At 42.3% G+C, this 20,259-nt stretch overlaps 1 protein-coding gene across 4 annotated transcripts in view; it reads left to right on the top strand.

Moving 5' to 3' along the window:
- The first annotated feature begins 416 nt into the window (after positions 1–416).
- Positions 417–20,259, top strand: part of ARK2N (arkadia (RNF111) N-terminal like PKA signaling regulator 2N) — a 73,984-nt gene continuing 54,141 nt past the window's right edge. Inside the window, exon 1 of one of the 4 annotated variants that reach the window (XM_080685634.1) lies at positions 417–445. The gene's annotated coding sequence lies outside the window, so the exon portion shown is untranslated. Of the gene's footprint in view, positions 446–734; positions 1,057–1,996; positions 2,103–20,259 lie in introns of those variants that run through there. The other 3 variants (XM_080685636.1, XM_080685633.1, XM_080685635.1) reach the window with 3 other exon arrangements.

The raw sequence follows: 20,259 nt of genomic DNA, 5'->3' as shown, positions 1-20,259 counted from the left end.
CCAGGTGTCCTGTGCCCACTTTACCTTCCCGCCGGGTCCCGAGGCCCTCACGTTTCTTCTATCTCAGATCTCGAAAATTCATATTGTGCGCCAGTGCGTCACCCTTCCTTGGGAGAACTGCAAATCAGAGGAGTGACTCTGGACTCTGCAGAGGAGTGCAGAGGTGGAATTTGGGGTGTCTGCAACGCGCCTCGGGGTGGGCGGAGCGGGTCTCCCTGGCGCACCCTGTATCGCCAGCAGGTGGCGGTCTATCTGTGAGGCCTTGCAAGGTTCCCGTCCGCAAACTTGAACGGGTTGTTGATGGCACTGCGTGAGAAGAGTATAGCCGAGTATCCCCGAGCCGACGTGGGCATCCTCGAAAAAGTGGGGAGAGAAAGCCGCTTCCTGTTGGAGTTACTCAAGCTTTCAGACACCACGAGCTTCACTCAGGAAGGCTTCAGAAGGGGTGAGTACGGAGCAGCGCACGGGAAAGGTAGCGCTGTCCTTTTCTTAGGGTATTGCCCATAGTTTGTACTGGCTGGATTTCCGAACCTCCAAGAAAGATTTCTGGATCGGAGCTGCCTAATCAGGTGGAGGGAAATGCGGGGAAAAATCCCGGGAAGCCGCTGCCTGCGTGCCCGGCTCTCTGCAGCGGGAGGAGCGCGCGCTCCTGCCCGCCAGATGGCGCTGTCTGGTTTTCCTTTGGCTTTCCGCTCCGGCCCCTGGAGATTCCCGCCGGAGCGGCCGCTCTAGCCGACCCCGCGGGCTCTGTGGTTCCGGGCGGAAGTGAGGCGCCGAGCGGAACGGCCTCTGGTGACATTTTCTCCGGGCGGCGCGGACGAGTGCTGGGATTAGGTGGTGGTGGACCCTGCGGAGGCGGCGAGATTCTCTTTGGCCCCGGCGGGGCTCTGACTGCAACTCTCCGCTCGCCGCCGGGGCCTGTGCTGAGGAGGAGAAGGCGGCGGTGGCCGTCGCGGCCCGAGTCACCGCGGCCCGGAGAGTCCCGGCCGGGTCGGTGCGTGCCCCGACGGGGCTCACAGAGCGGACGAGGAGGTGCGGCGCCGCCGCGGAGCGCAGGTGAGGCGGGAAGGGGCGCAGGGCAGCGGCCTGGCAGGGTTCTCGGGGAGGGGGCCGGGTTGAGTTGGAGGGTTGCGGGCCGCGCGAGTGAGGGTTCTGCGGCGCCCGCCGGGGTTGTGACGGGCCCGCAGGCGGGCGCCGGGTGTTCGCGCCTGGACTTGGCGGCAGACGCGGCTCGGGTAGGGAAAGACTAGATGGGTTGCTTGCTCGCTCGCCCGCCGCTAGTGACCCCCTTGTCCTCCGGATCGACCGAGTTGGCGGGACGAGCCCCCCTCCCGTTCCGAGACCGCTTGGGGCCCGGGTGAGGCGTATTCCTTCCCCGGGGGCTGACGGGGGGCTGGAGGTGCCGCAGCCCGTGGGCCGCGCGGCGGAGCGACTTTACGGCCCTGGAGTTGCCTTCACGCAACTTTCCGGCGCCCCGGCGGGCGGGGGAAGCGGCGGCAGCTCTGCGGACTCTGCGGCCCGGCGGCCGGTGTCTGGCGCCGACACCTGCCCCTGCTCCTGCGAGCCAGGCAGCCCGAGCGCCGCGGCTGCGGTGGCCTCGGAGGGAGGAAAGGCTTCCCCAGGCTTGGCGCCGTCTGCCTCTGGGCGCTTTCTTTCTGTCGGCAGACGCCTCTGGTCCATGGGAGGGATGCGTCAGTCTCCAAAATGGATTTCTTCTGGTGAGTTTGTCAGCTTTATTTAGAAAACCGGCGGCGATGTAAAGTGACGAGCCCCAAGTTAAAGATCATCGTCTTCTCTGACTTCCCAGGGCGGTCTCTTCTTTCCCCCAGTAGCACTTCGTACGTTATTTCTTGTGACACCGACCTCAGTGCGTTGTCGGAGCAGCAGCCCCCCAAAGAACCAGCTGCCCGTCTTTCCCCCTCTCCACGGTCACAGAATAGATGCTCCCCGGTCGAAGGAGTGGACGTCTGTACTTGTTCTCCCAGATTGAACAGCTTGAGCAGTTTATCCTTGGATGTGCTTTTGGTTTCTTGCTTGAACTTTCGCTTTCTGAATTCTTCCATCCAGTCGGATGAAAATTCCACTGATGATGCTGTGTCAAGGTTGGCCCACTTAATTACAAATACATTTGGCAGTTTTGCTTAGGCTATTATTGTGTAGTGTCGTGAGGCACATGCTAACAGTTTGAATCACTCCCTTCTCCTGGGATATTTAAGGATGGTTATTAACTTTCTAATGTAGTTTTGCTGATTCTGGCAACCTGGATTCTTCCAGTAAGAGCATTTTACCTTTTGGTTTAACAATCATTTGTAGAGGCTTGCAAGTGATAGTTGTTACCCGAAGTCCTGAAGAGTCACAACACTAACTTTTTTTGCTGTTTTTATAGGAAGTGTAATATTTTGGCACAGTGACCTGGCCAATACAAAGTCTAGTTGAATACTTTATGCTCAGTAAATATAAAATTATGAATGAAGTTTGAATTCAGGAAACTAGATGAAATTTACTGTGATAGTCTGTATGTTACTCTAAAAAGAGCTTAAGTGAAATTTCTTGCAGTTCCATGAAATGAGAAATAAAAATATTTTCAGACATTTCTAAGTTAGATTCCTTTTCACTACTATAATCTTAAAACTTAAAATCGCACCCTTTTCATAATGTAAATATTATAGATGTAAATAGGATCCCCAGTGTGGGGGCAGGAGGTAGCCGATCAATGATTCTCTCTCATTCAAAATAGGTGTTTACAATTAGAAAGGGAGAAAATGGTAAGTATACCTAGAGCATTAGCTAAATACGATTTCTTAATGGGAAAAATATTTTTTCCTGACATCTTTTAGTGAAAAATGGGAGGGACTGGATTTTGGAGCTGGAAACTTTCTCATTGTTAATTAGCTTCATATTAAGTTCACAGTGTAGCTCTTAATATTACTAATTCATATTAATCTTAAATGCATTTATGAAAGTGTCACAATACATTGTTTTATAGTATTCATGGTGATTTATCCAAGACTGATATATTAAAGATAAACTAAGCTATAGGGTTTTTTTTTATTAATATATTTTTTATTGATCTCAGAGAGGAAGAGAGAGATAGATACATCAGTGATGAGAGAGAATCATTGATCGGCTACCTCCTGCCCCCACACTGGGGATCCAGCCCACAACCTGGGCATGTGCCCTGACCAGGAATTGAACTGTGACCTCCTGGTTCATAGGTCAACACTCAACCACTGAGCTACACCAGAGGGCTAAGATTCAAGTTTTAATTTAATGCAGTTTTCTTAGAACTGAGTGCACGTATATCCTTTAAAGGTTTCTTTCTTTTTCTTTTTTTGGTTAATCCTCACCCGAGGATATTTTTCCGTTGATTTTTAGGGAGAGTGGAAGAGAGAGGGAAAGACAGAGAAATATTGATGTGAGAGAAACACATCAATTGGTTGCCTTCTGCACTGTCCTGACCAGGGTCCGCTGGGGAGGAGCCTGCAACCGAGGTACTTGCACTTGACCATAATGAAACCCGGGACGTTTGGTCCGCAGGCCAACGCTCTATCCACTGAGCCAAACCTGCTAGGGCAAAGGTTTCTATTTTCATAAGTGACATTGGTAGCTTAAGTCTCCTAACTATAAGACTAGCAACTTCTGGGAGCTTGTGTAGTCATTATTCAGGGAGACATTTTGCTGGGATCTTCGATTTTATGGTTTTGAATAGGCTTGATATATGGGCAATTAAGATGTTTTTGCTTTTTGTCTTTAAAGTTTGGAATTGGTATATGCCAGAGATCTAAACCCTATGTTTGTAACTTTGGTAAATCACTTGAGAATTTTCTAATTTTTCTGCATGTAACTAGGGACACGTTTACTGAATTGACAATAATTGAGAAAACCTGTAACAGATGAAAAACGTACAATGGCATGTTTTCTTTTGAACCGTACTGATTTCAGTATTCTCTTATTTATGAAAGAGTTTGCGGCCAAATAAAGTTTCTTGGATAGCTGTAATTAAATAGTAAAAATGGAATAGATACATTAATAACAGAGTAGAAAGCTATGAGACTATAGAAAATGGGAAGAGCTATTGAGAAAGCTTTGAGAAAATACAGACGACAAAACATTCAGGTGGCACCTCTTTATTCTTACAATACTAACTTACTGACCATTTACTGTGTGCCAGTAGTACTCTAGTTGCTAGAGTTATAGTGATGAATAAGACTGACAGGATCCTGATGGTATAGGAACTTAGATATTTAAACCTGAGGTTTGAAGTAGATTTCAGGTGTGCATTCCAGGCTAGAGAACAGCAAAGTCATGAGTATTAATGATCTTGAATGGTTAAGTGTGTCCAAGTGCCATGAGTTTACTGAAGGATAGGTAGGGTAGAAGGAGGTAGGGCCAGGTTGTGAAAATAACAGTACCTTAGTCTGCTAATGAGTTATTATTTCTTTGCTGGGGGGTGGGTGCTTTGGAACTCAGGTGGAACATAAAAGATGAGATAGGCATTCCTGTTGAAAGATTTTTCTTTTTTAGTGAATTTCTTTTCTTTTTTAAAAAAATATATTAAATTGATTTTTTACAAAGAGGAAGAGAGAGGGATAGAGAGTTAGAAACATCGATGAGAGAGAAACATCGATCAGCTGCCTCCTGCACACTCTTTACTGGGGATGTGCCCGCAACCAAGGTGTACATGCCCTTGACCGGAATCGAACCTGGGACCCTTCAGTCTGCAGGCCGACGCTCTATCCACTGAGCCAAACCAGTTAGAGCAAAAGGTTTTTCTTTAGCCTTCATTACAGTGAGTAGACATTTTATGGTTTTATTTTCTTATTTTGGGTTAATTCTTTCATAGTTATTTTTTAGTTGTCAAATATCTGTCAAATTTAAATTTGACTGTTGTCACGGAACTTTTCTAAATCCTTAGCCATTATCTTTAATTTTGCCTACTTTCCCCTACTCTTTAAGGACTTATGATTGTATTTAAGGGAAGTACAATAAACAGTGTTTTCAGCTTCTGTGTGGGCAGTTTTTCTCAGTACAAGTGGGATTGATGTTCATTTAGTCAGTTTTCACACTCTGCCTACATGTCCTGTGGTAAAAGAAGGAGCAGGGTGAAACTAAAAGGTATCTTGCTTTTCCTGGCCAGTGTGGCTCGGTTGGAGTATCGTCCCATACACCAACAAAGGTTGTAGATTGGATTATCAGTCAGGGCACATACCAAGGTTGTGGGTTTGAACAACAACTCCTCCTCCTCCTCCTCCTCCCTCCCCTCCTCTCCCTCCTCCTCCACCACCTCCTCCTCCTCAAACGGGTACAAAGATAAAATAAATAATTTCTGTTCAGGGATCTCAAATGTAGTGATCTAGATGATTTTTAAGTTTCTTTCCTGCTCTAAAATGTAGAGAAGAAAAGTAGGAGAAAAAAGTGCTGTATAATAAAACAGCTATAGTATGGAGTTAGTCTTTTCCTTTATAAAATCATTTTAATAAGGTATTGGAAGATAGTTCTTTTCTTAAATGGGTCTCTAAGCTTGAAATGATTGGAATCTTTTTAAAAAAATTAATTTCTTTTTTTATTGTTTAAAGTATTACATATGTCACCTTTACCCGCCCCCCCCTACTCCCACCCCCCAGAACAAGCCCCCACTGCCCCAGTGTCCATGTCCTGATTGGAGTCTTGTATGTTCTTTTTGTACTGCCAGGTCATTTACAAAATACTTTTTACTTTGCCTGGAATTCTTGTATTAGTAAATCAGTGCTGATTGTTGTTCAAAGAGGAGCGAAATTAAATCTGTTAAAACTTATACCAAAAAACCGCCCGAATACTTACACAGCCATTCCCATGAGCCTGGATGAACTAGGATTGTGTTTAGGTAATATAGAAATTAAAGTTTTCATTAGCATGGTTAGCATTAGGGAAACGATATCAAAGCAATCAGTGGAAGTTGTTTTTTTTACTGAGTTGTCTGGTTAAAAAACAACAGCACTTTTGTGATGTCCAAAGTTAGCATTTTGTTAGTGCCGTATAATTAGAGAAAGGTATTGTTGGGGGAGGGAAGTTGGGTGTGGACTAAAACTCCAGGAAAACAGGGCTATTTTCGTTTCTGTATTAAGATCAAAAACCTCATGTGGTTAAGATTTTAAGTAGTATCTTGTCTGCCTTAGTTTTAACCCAGTATATGAAAGTATAGTGTATTCTTCAGTCAACATTTATTATCAAAGGTTTCCCATTATTTTTCTGCACTGCAATCCACTAAATAATTTGCCATGAGCATGAGGGCATGTATAGTGGATAGGTTTTTGGCAACATATATTTTGGGGACCTCAGGTCCCAGCATGTGGTGATCCATCTTTATGTGTACTGTCTTCTGAGAGAGATAAAAAATGGCCTGAACAGAATTCTAGGAAGAAACCTAGAACCTGTGTTTTAAATTATCCTTGATTTACACTATTGGTGCTTTTGAGCTTTTAGAGTGCCTTTCATTAGCCACTGTGCATTTTTTGCATTTGATAACTTCCTTGCCTTCTTACTTGATGCTATTTTATATGCAGTCCTGGTACTGGGCCAGATAGATGTCAGTAGTAGAAGTATCTGCCACATGAAGTGATTTGAGCAGCCATTATCACTCTTGACCTATTTATAGAGCTTATATCAGTGAAGAAAAGTTGGTTGGCAAGCAAGCAAAACTCTCTTCCCATGGTTGCAATCTCAGAATTTATATTTCAGTTCCGCTTAAACCAGATCATTGAGCTGCACTAATTTTTAATGATCCCTTTCTGTACACTAACCTTTTAGCACTCCAGTTTCTTAACTTCACTCTTGAAGGAAAAAATACCAAATAACTATTATCACACTGAAAAATAATTGGCAATAATTTCTTAATATCATGATATTTGGGGTTCAGATTTCTCTATAAATGTGTTTTTACAGTCATTCAGATCATGAGTCAAATAGGTCTGTGCATTGTCTTATAATCTATAGGTTCCCTTCCGTTTCTTATTCCTGGCAAATTATTTGTTGAAGAAACAAGAGTTTTCCTAGTTTGGATTTGCCAGTTACATTCCTGTGGTGTTATTAAACACATTCCTCTACTCCCCTGGGTTTCTTGTTGTTAATTGGTATTAGGTTTAGAGGCTTGATCAAATTTGGTTTCTATGAGGTTTGTTCTCTCTCATTTTTTCCTTTGAGGGAAAAATGCTTTATAGATGATATTGAGTACTTGTATCAGGAAGCACATAATGTTTGGTTCTCTGTATTGTTAGCAGTTGTTGATGCTTATTGCCTAGCTCCATTAATTTATTACTCATAATTTCTCACTCTGAATACCTTTTATCATTCTTAGTTCTGAGTTTTTTATACTGTATCTTATTTATAGCCTGTTCAACCTCTTTCTTTTGAGAGCTAAATGAAGGGAAGAGTTGCTGTGGAGAAAAGAGCCATTTTCTATACTGTAATTCTGTAGTGTTTTTAATTCAGTCCTGATCTTTGGTTCCTGCGCTGTTCCACATTATTCAGGCTACAACTTCTCAGTGGAAAAACTAACTTCAAATCCTGACTCATACTGGGAAGATGTCCTTCAAAGCAGAATTTGTTTTGTAATATTGGTGTTGGTTTAAGATAAGAGAACTGTTGTCATTAAGTTATACTTAATAATAAGAATTAAAAAAGGGTTAATTTTTATATTTCAAAAGATTTGGGAACATCACTATTATAGATGCAATATGATCTTCTAGATCTAAATATCTGGGGAGGTGGGGCTTAATTTTGTTTCTTAGTAAGATACTGCTCTTTACTTCTTCGTTTTTGTAGTGTCTGTTTTTTGCATCTTTATGCATAAATACCAATCATTTAATAATACATACTAGTGACCCAGCGCGTGAAATTGTGCGAGACCCAGGACCCCAGGCCCCATTGCGCTGCAGGACTCCCCTGAGTCCCACTCTGCCCACCTGCGCGCGCCTCGCTGCACATGCAGCCTCCTGGTGACTGGTCTTTGGTCGTTACAGCATTAAGGCCACTGGGTTTTTATAATAGAGATAAATATAAGGAAACAGCTTTATTAGACTATTAGCAGTGTGTCAATTTTGTCTTATGTTTTTATTTGGAAAGATAAAAGTTACTGTCAGAAATTACGTTGATTCTTTGTAATGGAAAAACATCTTTATATTTAATATGTTTTTATTGATTTCAGAAAGAGGCGGGGAGGGGGAGAGAAACATTGATGAGAGACATCAACATCGATTGGCTGCCTCTTCTACATGCCCCTCCGCTGGGGATCAAACAAAAAACCTGGGCATGTGCCCTGATCAGGAATTGAACAGTTGACTTCTTGGTGCATGGGTCGACAATCAACCACTGAGCCACACTGGCAGGGCTGGAATATATTTTTATATGCAAGTCAATAGTACTTAGTTTTAAGTGAACGAAGTGTTTCATTAGTGGTCTTGGTGGTTTTTAAAAGTGATTGAGTTCATCAATTCAAATACTTATTAAATATTGTGTGTTAGGAACTGTGAGTGAACTGAAGATGATTAACACAATCCCTGTTTTAACCTAATCTCCCTCTAAGGAGATGGTAATATAATGGGGTTGAGGGGAATAAGTGAAAACATTTACATAATTAACTTGGAGGCAGAAATTCTAAGGCAGGCGTCTTCAAACTATGGCCCGCGGGCCACATGCGGCCCGCCAAGGACATTTATCCGGCCCGCCGACTCGTCCCGGGCCCACAGTGCACATAGGAATTTATTCATAGTTTTTTTTTTAACTATAGTCCCGCCCTCCAACGGTCTGAGGGACAGTGAACTGGCCCCCTGTTTAAAAAGTGTGAGGACCCCTGTTCTAAGGTTAGCTATATTCCTGTAGGCGGTTTCATGACTTTCTTTTGTTTTAAAAGTCCCATCCATTTAAGAAGTAAGTGTTTTTTTGTTTTGTTTTGTTTTTATTAATCCTCACCTGAGGATATATATTTTTTCCCCATTGATTTTTAGAGAGAATGGAAGGGAGGAAGAGAAACGGTGAGAGAGAAACATCATGTGAGAGAGACACATCAATTGGTTTCCTCCTGCATGCCCAGCCAGCACGGGATTGAGCCTGCAATGTGGGTACATACCCTTGATGGGAATCAAAACTCACGACCCTTCAGTCCTTGGGCTGACGCTCTGACCACCGAACCAGACCAGCTAGTGCAAGAACTAACTGTCTTTACAGCAGTTTAAAAATAGTTCAATTATTTTGATTTTTAGTGCTAGGAGTGCATCATTTTTGACTCACAGATTCAGTAGTAAACATACATAGTTGAATATTTAAACTGTAAGTCAGCTAAGAGTTTTGAAGCTAAGCCTATTAAAAAATAACTTTTAAAAATGTGTTTATACTTGATTGTTGGAGGCTATTTAAACTGCAACTCTATTGCTGAATAACTACTTCCCTCTTTATTTTTTAATTGAATTTTAGAGAGAGAAAAGAGAGAAACATTTATGTGAGAGCAAAACATCAATTGGTTGGCTCCCACACACCCTCCTGGGGATTGAGCCCACAACCAGAGCAGGTGCCCTGTCTAGAATTGAACTGGCAACCTTTCCGTGCACAGGTTGAACACCCATCCAACTGAATCACACCGGCCAGGGCAACTCTTTCTCACTTTATATTGCATAGTTTTTATTTTTATTGATTAACCATTTGGTGTGCCTTGGGCATAATTTAAAATAAGCACATGGGAAACTACAGTTTTCTTCCAATATAAAGGTAACAAAAAATGGTGGTTGTGTAGTTTGTATAAAATTAATCAAAACAATGGATGTTTTGTTTTTAGTAAAAAATTTCAAAGAAGTTCTTTTTACTTTCTAAAGTATAAAATGTAGGTATGCCTTAATTTATATACAAGATGTATTCTTGTATATTTTTGAGGAAAGCCAAATTTTAAATAACAAACTTTAAATACATTAGGAAAACGTGTTTTAAAGGGATCTGTATTAAAACCTTACCTTTTAAATATGTAACCTAATTTAACTTTTGTAAAGATTCAGAGGTTCAGAACTTTTATTTTGGTTAGAGCAGTGGTCAGCAAACTCATTAGTCAACAGAGCCGCAGTTTGCCGACCACTGCGTTAGCGGAAGCTAATTGTGTAGCGTGATCTAGTCTTAGCTTAAGAAGCAGGTTGGAAATTCAGAAACTGTTCTAAATATACCTGTTAAATTTATCTAAATATATCTTGGCCATTGACCTACATGTTCTTTTCTTAGAAATGAGGATTATACATTTCAGGTTAATTATGAGCCATAATTAATAAAAATAATTAAAATGTTCCCCAGCCCTAGCCCGTTTAGTTCAGTAGATTGTCGGGGGCCTGCGGATTAAAGGGTCTCAGGTTCGATTCTGGCCAAGGGCACATGTCCGGATTGCGGGCTCGATCCCGCCCATTAGGGGGCGTGCGGGAGGCACCAATCAGTGATTCTCTCTCACCATTGATGTTTCTCTCTCTCTATCCCTCTCCCTTCATCTCTGAAATCAATAATAAAAAAAAAAAGTTCCCCAAACCTAAATAGAATTGTTTAGATAATGTTAGTATGGATAGACCACTTTTAAAATTACAATTAAAAAAAATCCTACAAATATGCAATAAAACATTCATTGATTTTAAATATATGTATATTTTTATTGATTTCAGAGAGAGAGATAGAAACATCAATGATGAGAGAGAATCATTGATTGGCTGCCTCCTGCACACCCACACTGGGGATTGAACCTGCAACCTGGTCCTGGGTGGGCATGTGCCCTGACCAGGAATCGAACCATGACCTCCTGGTTCGTAGGTTGACGCTCAACCACTGAGCCATGCTGGCTGGGTCGATTTTATCTTTTTTTAATGACTAGTGACTGAAGCAGTCTTTTAGTGGGTTTTATTTTAAACTGAAATTGCCTTTTATCTTTTTGCTTTTTAAAATATCACTTGAAACTTTTTGAAAACTTTGAGGTCTTGGATAATTAATTCATGGTTGAGTGTTTATGCTGTATCTAAAATTGGTCAACAGCACCAGTAGTGCCACTTAGAAGCACTAGTTTTCCAATGCTGAGAAGCAAAGGCCAAGGTAATGCAAGTTGTTCTTATGTTGCCTTTTTCATAAAGTCTACAAGTAGAGCCATTAATGCAGTGGTTTTTCTATATGCTATGACCTAGCTCCTATGAAAATGTTTATGCAGAAGATAACTGTAGTGTGTGCACAGACACATACACAGTAGCTTTACATGCCTTTTTTAAAAAGCAAAAATGAGATTCAGTAGGTTCATTTAACTGATAAGTCCAATATGCAGTTAGCTTCTGGCCTAGTTGGATGTAGGAACTCATTTGATAACTGGGCACTATTTTTCTCCCTTTGTACTGGCTCTCTATTGCTTTTTTTTTTTTTTTAATTCTCATCTGAGGCTATGTCTTTATTGATTTTTGGTCCGGCAGTTGTGGCTTAGTGGTTGAGTGTTGACCTAGGAACCAAGAGGTTACCACCGTTCAATTCCTGGTCAGAACACATGCCTGGGTTGTGGGCCCCATCCCCAGTAGGGATGTTCAGGATCGATGATTCTGCTTGATGTTTCTATCTATCCTCCCTTTCTCTAAAATCAATAGAAACTTTTTTTTTAAAAGGTCTGTGTCTAGATTAATGTTTTTCCATGTGGATGTTCAATTGTCCTAGCACCATTTATTGAGGAGACTTTTTCCATTGAACTACTTTGGCTCTTTTGCCAGAGGTCGCTTGACTATGGGTCTATTTCTGGGCTGTCTATATTCAGTTCCATTGATCTATGTATTTGTTCTTTGGCTGGAATTATACTGTCTTGATTACTGTAACTTTATAAGTCTTGAAGTTGGGTAGTGCCAGTCCTCCAACATTCAATATTCTGTTGACTATTCTGGGTCTTTTGCCTTTCTACATAAATGTAGCACCCATATGTCATTATCTATGAAATTCCTTGCTGGAATTTTGATTGGGAATACATTGAGTTTATTGATCAACTTGGGAAGACTTGCCATCTCAGCAATAATGAGTCTTTCAATCCATGAACACAGAATATCTTCCTATCCTATCTAATAAAAGAGTAATATGCAAATTAACCATCACTCTGCTACAACCACAAGCCACACCCACAAGCCACGCCCACCAGCCAATCAGGAGCGAATATGCAAATAAACCCAACCAAGATGGCTGCAGCCACAGAGAGCAGGAGGGAGGCTTGGGTTTCCCCGGCAATGGAGGAAGCCAAGCTTTTCGCCTGCCTTTGCCAGCCTAGGCCTCCACTCAAGGCTACAAAGTTTCAATGATAGAAGATACATAAATCCAAACAGAAATGGCGGCAGCCACAGAGCTGGAAAGCGCAGGAGGCTAGGGTTGCCCGCGGCGATGGAGGAAGCCAAGCTTCTGCAGCCCTGGCCGGCCCAGGCCTCTGCTTAAGGCTACAAAGTTTCAATTATAGAAGATAAATAAATCCCAACAGAAATGGCTGCTGCCACGGAGCAAGCAGAAGGCTTGGCTCCACTCCAGGCTACAAAGTTTCAATTGTAGAAGATAAATAAACCCCAGATCCCAGGGCCTTTGCTTGGGTCGCCAGGGGGCACGGCCGGCCTGCAAACCACCACAGGCCCCTCGCCCAGGCTGCCCCATGCCCCAAGGGAACCCCCACCCTGATCCGGGACACCCTTCAGGGCAAACCAGCTGGCCCCCACCCATGCACCAGGCCTCTATCCTATCTAATAAAAGAGTAATATGCAGATTGACCATCACTCCCAACACACAAAATGGCTGCCCCCATGTGGTCAAAGATTCTGCCCCCATGTGAACACAAGATGGCCACCACAAGATGGCCAGGAGGGGAGGGCACTTGGGAGGGACCAGGCCTGCAAGGGAGGGCAGTTGGGGGTGACCAAGCTGGCAGAGGCGGGAAGTTGGGGCGACCAGGCCTGCAGGGAAAGGCAGTTGGGAGGGACCCAGGCCTGCAGGGGAGAACAGTTGGGGGGGACCAGGTCTGCAGGGGAGGGCAGTTAGGGGTGACCAGGCCTGCAGGGGAGGGCAGTTATGGGTGACCAGGCCTGCAGGGGAGGGCAGTTAGGGGCAAACAGGCTGGCAGGGGAGCAGTTAGGCATCAATCAGGCTGGCAGGGGAGTGGTTAGGGGGTGATCAGGCTGGCAGGCAGAAGCGGTTAGGGGCAGTCAGGAAGGCAGGCAGGCAGGCGAGCAGTTGGGAGCCAGCAGTGCTGGATTGTGAGAGGGATGTCTGAGTGCCCGTTTAGGCCCGATCCAGTAGGATCGGGCCTAAACGGGCACTCGGACATCCCTTGAGGGGTCCCAGATTGGAGAGGGTGCAGGCTGGGCTGAGGGACACCCCCCATGCACGAATTTCGTGCACCGGTCCTCTAGTTTATTTATATCCTCTTGAAGGTTAAGAATAGGAAGAATTGGTTTGTGATAAAGGTCAGAATAATGATTACTTTTGAGGGGCTGGTAATGACCAGAGGGTAGCAGGAGGGCTTTAGGATTTTGGGAATATTCTGTATCTCTCTGCTCACTAAATAGATATATTAATTTAAAAAAAATCCATGAATTTACACACTTCTTTTTTTAAAAAAATACGATTTTAGAGAGAGAGGAGGTAAGAGAAATAGCCATTTATTGTTCCACTTATTTATGCATTCATTGGTTGATTCTTGTAAGTGCTGTTACCAGGGAGTCAGCCTTGGTGTATTGGGATGATGCCCTATCCAACTGAGCTACCAGGATAAGTTGCATACTTATGATGTGTGTAGACTTTTCTATGCTAATATTTAAATGAAATGTTTCTTAAAAAAGAAAAAAAACTTAGAGGACAGAATCAATTTCGATTTAAAGAGCAGAGAACTTAGTACCCAAGTTTGTTTTATGGTGGCCTAACACCCACTTACTGGTACTTTTGAAAATTTGTGGGTATAGATTTTTTTTGAGGAGTGGTGGCGGGAAGTGGGTAAAGAATTTAAATATTGAAAATAAGCCGACTCATCTGAAAGGTAGATCTTTAGTGTGTTTCTTGTGGACTGTTTTTATGTTGGATACTTTTGGTGGTCACAGATATAGACAATTTTTATTACCAATTTTAAATAAAATGAAGGACTACAGTAGACTTAATCTTGGAAAATACTATGCCATAAATTCAATTTGAAACAATGTTCTCAAGGGAAGTCGGTATATGTAAGCCCTATCACTTGGTATTTGAAGCTAGATTAGATAAAACAGGTATTCTGTTTGGATTATCCTGAATTGCAAGGGAATAGACAGGATCACTTATAAGGTTTTTTTGTTTTTTTTTTTTACTTAAATTTCTTTGATGAGGAAGTGGTATAGCCTCTACTCTAGTGAGAAAAAACATTCTTGTTTTGTTAGTAAAACACTGACCCTCCAAAGTTGCTTTTTTTGTCTAAATATTAGGTTAGAATATTGTTTTGTGCAAGAGAGCAAAGTAGGATTCATGAATTTAATACAACACGTGGAGAATCAGTGTAAGTTAACTGGTTCATATATATTGTATTTGAGGTATTAGCTCTTTGTATTTCTTAAGAGTTCTAGGGTGATGATATGAAATAAGCAGATACAGGAGTGTTAGCAATTAGAATGTACTATTTTACATGACTGTAGAGCAAAATCTTGCCTAGAAGCAATTTAATTTAATGGTCTGTGCTTGTGTCAGCTTGTGGTTTCAACGGAAAGTGCCTGTAGCAACATAAACTTGTAACAGAAAATGACTTCAGTTTGCAATTGTCACATCAGGAAGGACAATACAGTTTGTTTATTCATTCATGTTTGTGTCAGGGTAGTGGTGTTAAAGAATGGTTAATGATGGTTGTTGCTCACAAGGGGTATAATTGAAAGTGGTAAAATTGAAAGGCAAGGCTTTCTTACATTGAATGCTCAATGATTTTATACATTACTATGTCAAAACCCTCAGGAGGGTTTTCTGTATGGTTGCTCTTAGATAAGATCCCATTAATCATGGTCCTTTTTTACAGTTCTGAGTCTCTAGGAAGTTATTAAACATCTGAGAATATATCTAAGAAGGAAGTCTTTCTTCTGTACGTGCTTTTTAAAAAAGTAAATATTTTTATTGATTTCAGAGAGGAAGGGAGAGGGAGAGAGAAACATTGATGAAAGAGAACCATTGATCGGCTGCCTCCTGCACACCCCCCACTGAAGATGGAGCCTGCAACCTGGGAATGTGCCCTTGACTGGAATCGAACCTGGGACCCTTCAGTCCACAGGCCAATGCTCTATCCACTGAGCAAAACCAGCTGGGGCTCTTCTGTGCATGCTTTTAATGGATATCTTTATATTTTTTTTCCTGCAAGATAAGATAATTCTTACCTACTATTTTATACAATAAAGCAACTCATTTGCTTTAAAATGTTTTATTTTATTTTAAAGTCTACTAAAGTCTTTTCTTTGTTCATTTGATGCTTTTCCCTGGATGAACTGTTATATTCAGTTACCATTTCTATTTTTATTGGTAATGTCCAAATCTGTATTTCAGTTGTATATGTCAGTAACTATCCAAGGAATGATGTGTTCGATATACACTGCGTGGCCAGATTATTATGATCTCTGAATGCATAATAATCGGGCCACTCAGTATATATCCTCCTATATAATAAAAGGCTAATATGCAAATTGTCCCCTCGACCAGGAGTTCGACCAGCAGGCAGGCCGGCCAACCACCCAAGTCCCCTTCCGCTGGCCAGGCTGGCTGGACCCTATCCATGCACAAATTCATGCACCGGGCCTCTAATATCCTATCTAATAAAGAGGTAATATGCAAATTGACCATCACTCCAACACATAAGATGGCCACCACAAGATGGCCAGCAGGGGAGGGCAGTTATGGGCGATCAGGCCAGCAGGAGAGGGTAGTTGTGGGCGATCAGGCCAGCAGGAGAGGGTAGTTGTGGGCGATCAGGCCAGCAGGGGAGGGCAATTGGGGGCGACCAGGCCTGCAAGGGAGGACAGTTAGGGGTAACCAGGCCAGCAGGGGAGGGCAGTTAGGGGCAATCGGGCCAGCAGGGGAGCAGTTAGGCGTCGATCAGGCTGGCAGGGGAGTGGTTAGGGGGTGATCAAGCTGGCAGGCAGAAGCGGTTAGGGGCAATCAGGCAGACAGGCAGGTGAGCAGTTGGGAGTCACTAGTGCTGGATTATGAGAGGGATGTCCGACTGCCCATTGAGGCTCGATCCCACTGGGGTGGGGTCCCAGATTGGAGAGGGTGCAGGTCTGGCTGAGGGACACACACCCCCCCCCCCCATGCACGAATTTCCTGCACCGGGCCTCTAGTATGTGTACACACACACACACACACACACACACACACACACACACACACACACACACACAGTGGCCAGATTATTATGCGTTCAGAGATCATAATAATCTGGCCACTCAGTGTATAATTTGTATGGGTGGAGTTGGTTGATAATGCTTAAGTATTCTATACTAGGGGCCTGGTGCACGAATTTGTGCACCTGGCGGGGGGGGGGGGTGGTCCAGTCCCCGGCCTTTCTCCAGTCCTGGCTGGGCTGGTGGCAGGGGTCCCGATCTCCCCCAGCCGCCCCGCAGCCTGCTCACCTGCATGTGTACCCCCTGGTGGCCACTGCACGTCATAGTGCCTTAACTGATGCTGGCCCGGAAAACATTGTGACTGCAACTGCACAATTTGCATATTAGCCTTTTATATATATAGATTCTTGATGATTTTCTGTCTAGTTTTATCCACTTAGAATGAGGAATTGAAATACATTAGTGTTGAATTAGCTCTGTCCTTTTTATTCTGTTAGTTTTTATTTCATGTATTCTGAGCCTGTTAAGTGCATATTTTTATATGTAAGTATACATGTATAATTATTATATTTTCTTATATATTAAATCTTGTATCATTATGAAGTGTCCTTCTTTGTATCTAGTAATATTGTCTGATGTTGATATAGACATTTCTGCTCTCCCATAGTTGCTCTTTGAATAGTATGTTTTTCCATTATTTCAGTCTAGTGTATCTTTTTTTATTTGTTTGCTTATTATTATTTTTATGTCTAGTATATCTTTGAATGTAAGTTATGTCTGTTGTAGAGTTGGATCTTATTTATCTAGCCTGATGATCTCTCCCTTTTGATTGGAGTGTTTAGGCTACTCATAGTTATATAATTATTAATAAGGTTGGATTTACATTGCCATTTTGCTATTTATTTTCTAAGCTGTCTTTTTTAAATCTAATGTCTCTTCTATTTTTTTTTAAAGATATTTTTAATAAGTTGTTTTTTTTTCTGAAAAGGTCCTTACATTAGTTTCCTAGGGCTTCTGTAACAGAGGACCATATACTGGGAGGCTTAAAAACAATAAAAGTGTATTGTCTCACAGTTCTGGAGACCAGCACTCTAAAATAAATGTGTTGGCAGGGCCGTATTCCCTTTGAAGGCATTAGTTTGTTCCATGCCTCTCTCCTAACTTCCGGTAGCCTCAAGTATTGGCTTATAGATACACTAGAGGCCCAATGCATGAAATTTGTGCAAGGGGCTTGGCCCTCGCAGCCCTGGCTTCCTCCGGAAGGTCGTTTGGCTGTCCAGTCTAATTAGCATATTACGCTTCTATTATTATAGATGATCTCACTCCAACCTGTGTCCTCACATGGCATTCTCCTTACGTTTCTTCATATTGTCTTCCTTCTGTGCATGTCTGTATGTTTTTATTGAGTTTAGAGAGAGAAAGCATAGGAGAGGGAGAGGAAGTGGGAGATTGAGTGAGTGAGTGAGAGAGAGAGAGACATTGATGAAAGAGAAACATTGACTGCCTCCTGCATTCCCCCACTGGGGATTGAGTCCACACCCAGGGCTTGTGCCCTGACCGAGAATAGAACTGGCAACCTTTCTGTGCATGGGATGAAGCTCAACCTACTGAGCCACACCAGTCAGGGCATCTAATGTCTCTTTTTTGTTTTTCCTCCATATCTTCTTTACTGCCTTTGAGGGGAGGATTAAATGATATTTTTGAGTTATTTTCTTAATGGTTGCTTTAGGGATTGCATCTGTACCTTTAGTTATCACAGTCTTCTTCAAATTAATACTTAATTCTAATAAAATATAGAAACATTGCACCAGTATGGGAGAACTTGACCTCCTTTTATGCTGTTATCCACACTAATAAAAGTGTAAGATGCAAATTGACCGTACCTTCGCAACACGCACCAGACATCAGGAGTGAGTATGCAAATGAACCCAACAAAGATGGTGGGTTAATTTGCATATGCAGGAGCCGAGTGGCCGGGGGCGGGCAGGACCCTTGCGTCGTCACAATGGCAACGATGCAGGCATTCCACACCGCCCCAGCTGCTCCGGGCCTCAGCAGCGTGGGAAGGCAGAAAGGCGGCTCTGGGCCGGAGCGAAGGCGGTGCCGGCAGCCAGGGGAAGGAAGGCCTGTTCTTGCACGAATCTTCGTGCATCAGGCCTCTAGTTTTAATATATGTAACATTTATGTATATTATAAACCTAGCAATACAGTGTTATACATACTGCTTTGTACAAAGCTTTTAAAAAGGTAAGAAAAAAACTATTTGTAGAGTCTTTTATGTTAATGTACATATTTACCATTTTTTGTTACTGCAGTTTTATGAATTTGAGTCACAGTATGGTGTCATTTTCTTTCAGCTTAAATAGTTTTTTTGTTGTTATTTTTTCTAAAGCAGGTTTGCTACCAAAGAAATCTGTTAGTCTTTGTTTAGCTGGTAATTTTCTTTGTTGTTTTCCCTTTCTTCATTTTGAAAGAGTAGTTTTGTTGGATATAGAATTCTTAGTTGATAGTCACTCCCCCACCCCTCCGGCCTGAAGAAGGATGGGTAAATGATTCCTTGTTCCTCAGTGCCACTTTTCAGATAATTTTTCTCTTCCATTTGTCCCCATATTGCTGTCTTCTTTTTATCACTGACCACTTTGTATTGTGATGATTTTTGTTCCTTGTTTAGTATTATTTTGTCCATATTACTCTTAAATCTGTGTGACTTTAATATACGTATAGATAATCCTTCTGATACTGTCCATTCTTTCTGTGAACTTTCTCATAATGATTTTACTTTCCACCCTACCTTAGCCAGAGTACTTCCATAGTCATACTTTAACCAATGCTTCTCGAACTATCTGTTGTGAAGGAGCAGTATATATTATTGGTAGGGTTTTTTTGTTTGTTTGTTTTTAGTAAAATACAGTCAAAATTAATTACTAGAAAATTGAAATGCTCTTTGGTTGTCATGACAATACTAAATTGCTGTGAATTTCTAACTTTAATTTTTACACTTCTTTCCATTGCAGACAGTTATTCAGGGCACCACTTTAACACTATTTTGAGATCTTGCTAGTTACCAATAACTGCAACCCTTCTCTCATCTCAGTTTCATTCACAGTGCTCTTGGATTTCTACCTTCATCTTTCTAGCTCACTCTATAGTACCCTGACTGCACTGGATTTTCTGTTTCATTGTTCCTAGCATAGCTCTCACAGACTTGTACCTTCTTGATATGATCATTAAAATCATTTCCTTGCCCTAACCAGTTTGGCTCAGTGGATAGAGCATCGGCCTGCGGACTGAAAGGTCCCAGGTTCGATTCCAGTCAAGGGCATGTACCTTGGTTGGGGGCACATGCCCAGTAGGGGGGTGTGCAGGAGGCAGCTGATCGATGTTTCTAACTCTCTATTCCTCTCCCTTCCTCTCTGTAAAAATCAATAAAATGTATTAAAAAAACAATAAAATTATTTTCTAGCACACACATTTCCTTGCTTCTTTCTTGCTTTGTTTTACTGGCTTGGCAAAACTACAATTCTGGTTAAATCCAGTTTCTACCTCCTCTGCCCTTGGATTTACACAGCTGAACTTGAAAGGAGAGAAAAATACCCATGGTTTACCAGTCTCACTCTTAACTTATGACTACAACCCTTAATATGGGGGCCCATATTGTTTGGAAATCATATACTACTTCCAGTTTCTTCATTTTCTCACTACGTTTCACACCTGGTCCTCTGATCAGCCTCAACACCACCTCATTTATCCTCATTTTTAACTGATGATCTTGCTGTCTACTTCCACAGAAGAAAACTCCTACAGAGTCCCATTAGGCTTATCATTGGGCATGCAAGATTAGAATGACACCTTTTGTCTTCATAATAATTTTTGCCTTAAAGTATGTTTTTGCCTGTTAACATCATGTGTTAAATCAGCGGTGGTGGGG

Source organism: Plecotus auritus (assembly GCF_963455305.1).
Source record: "Plecotus auritus genome assembly, chromosome: 8".
Taxonomy (NCBI): Eukaryota; Metazoa; Chordata; class Mammalia; order Chiroptera; family Vespertilionidae; genus Plecotus; species Plecotus auritus.
The sequence above is the reverse complement of the archived record's forward strand: the minus strand, read 5'-3'. Positions and strand labels throughout refer to the sequence as shown.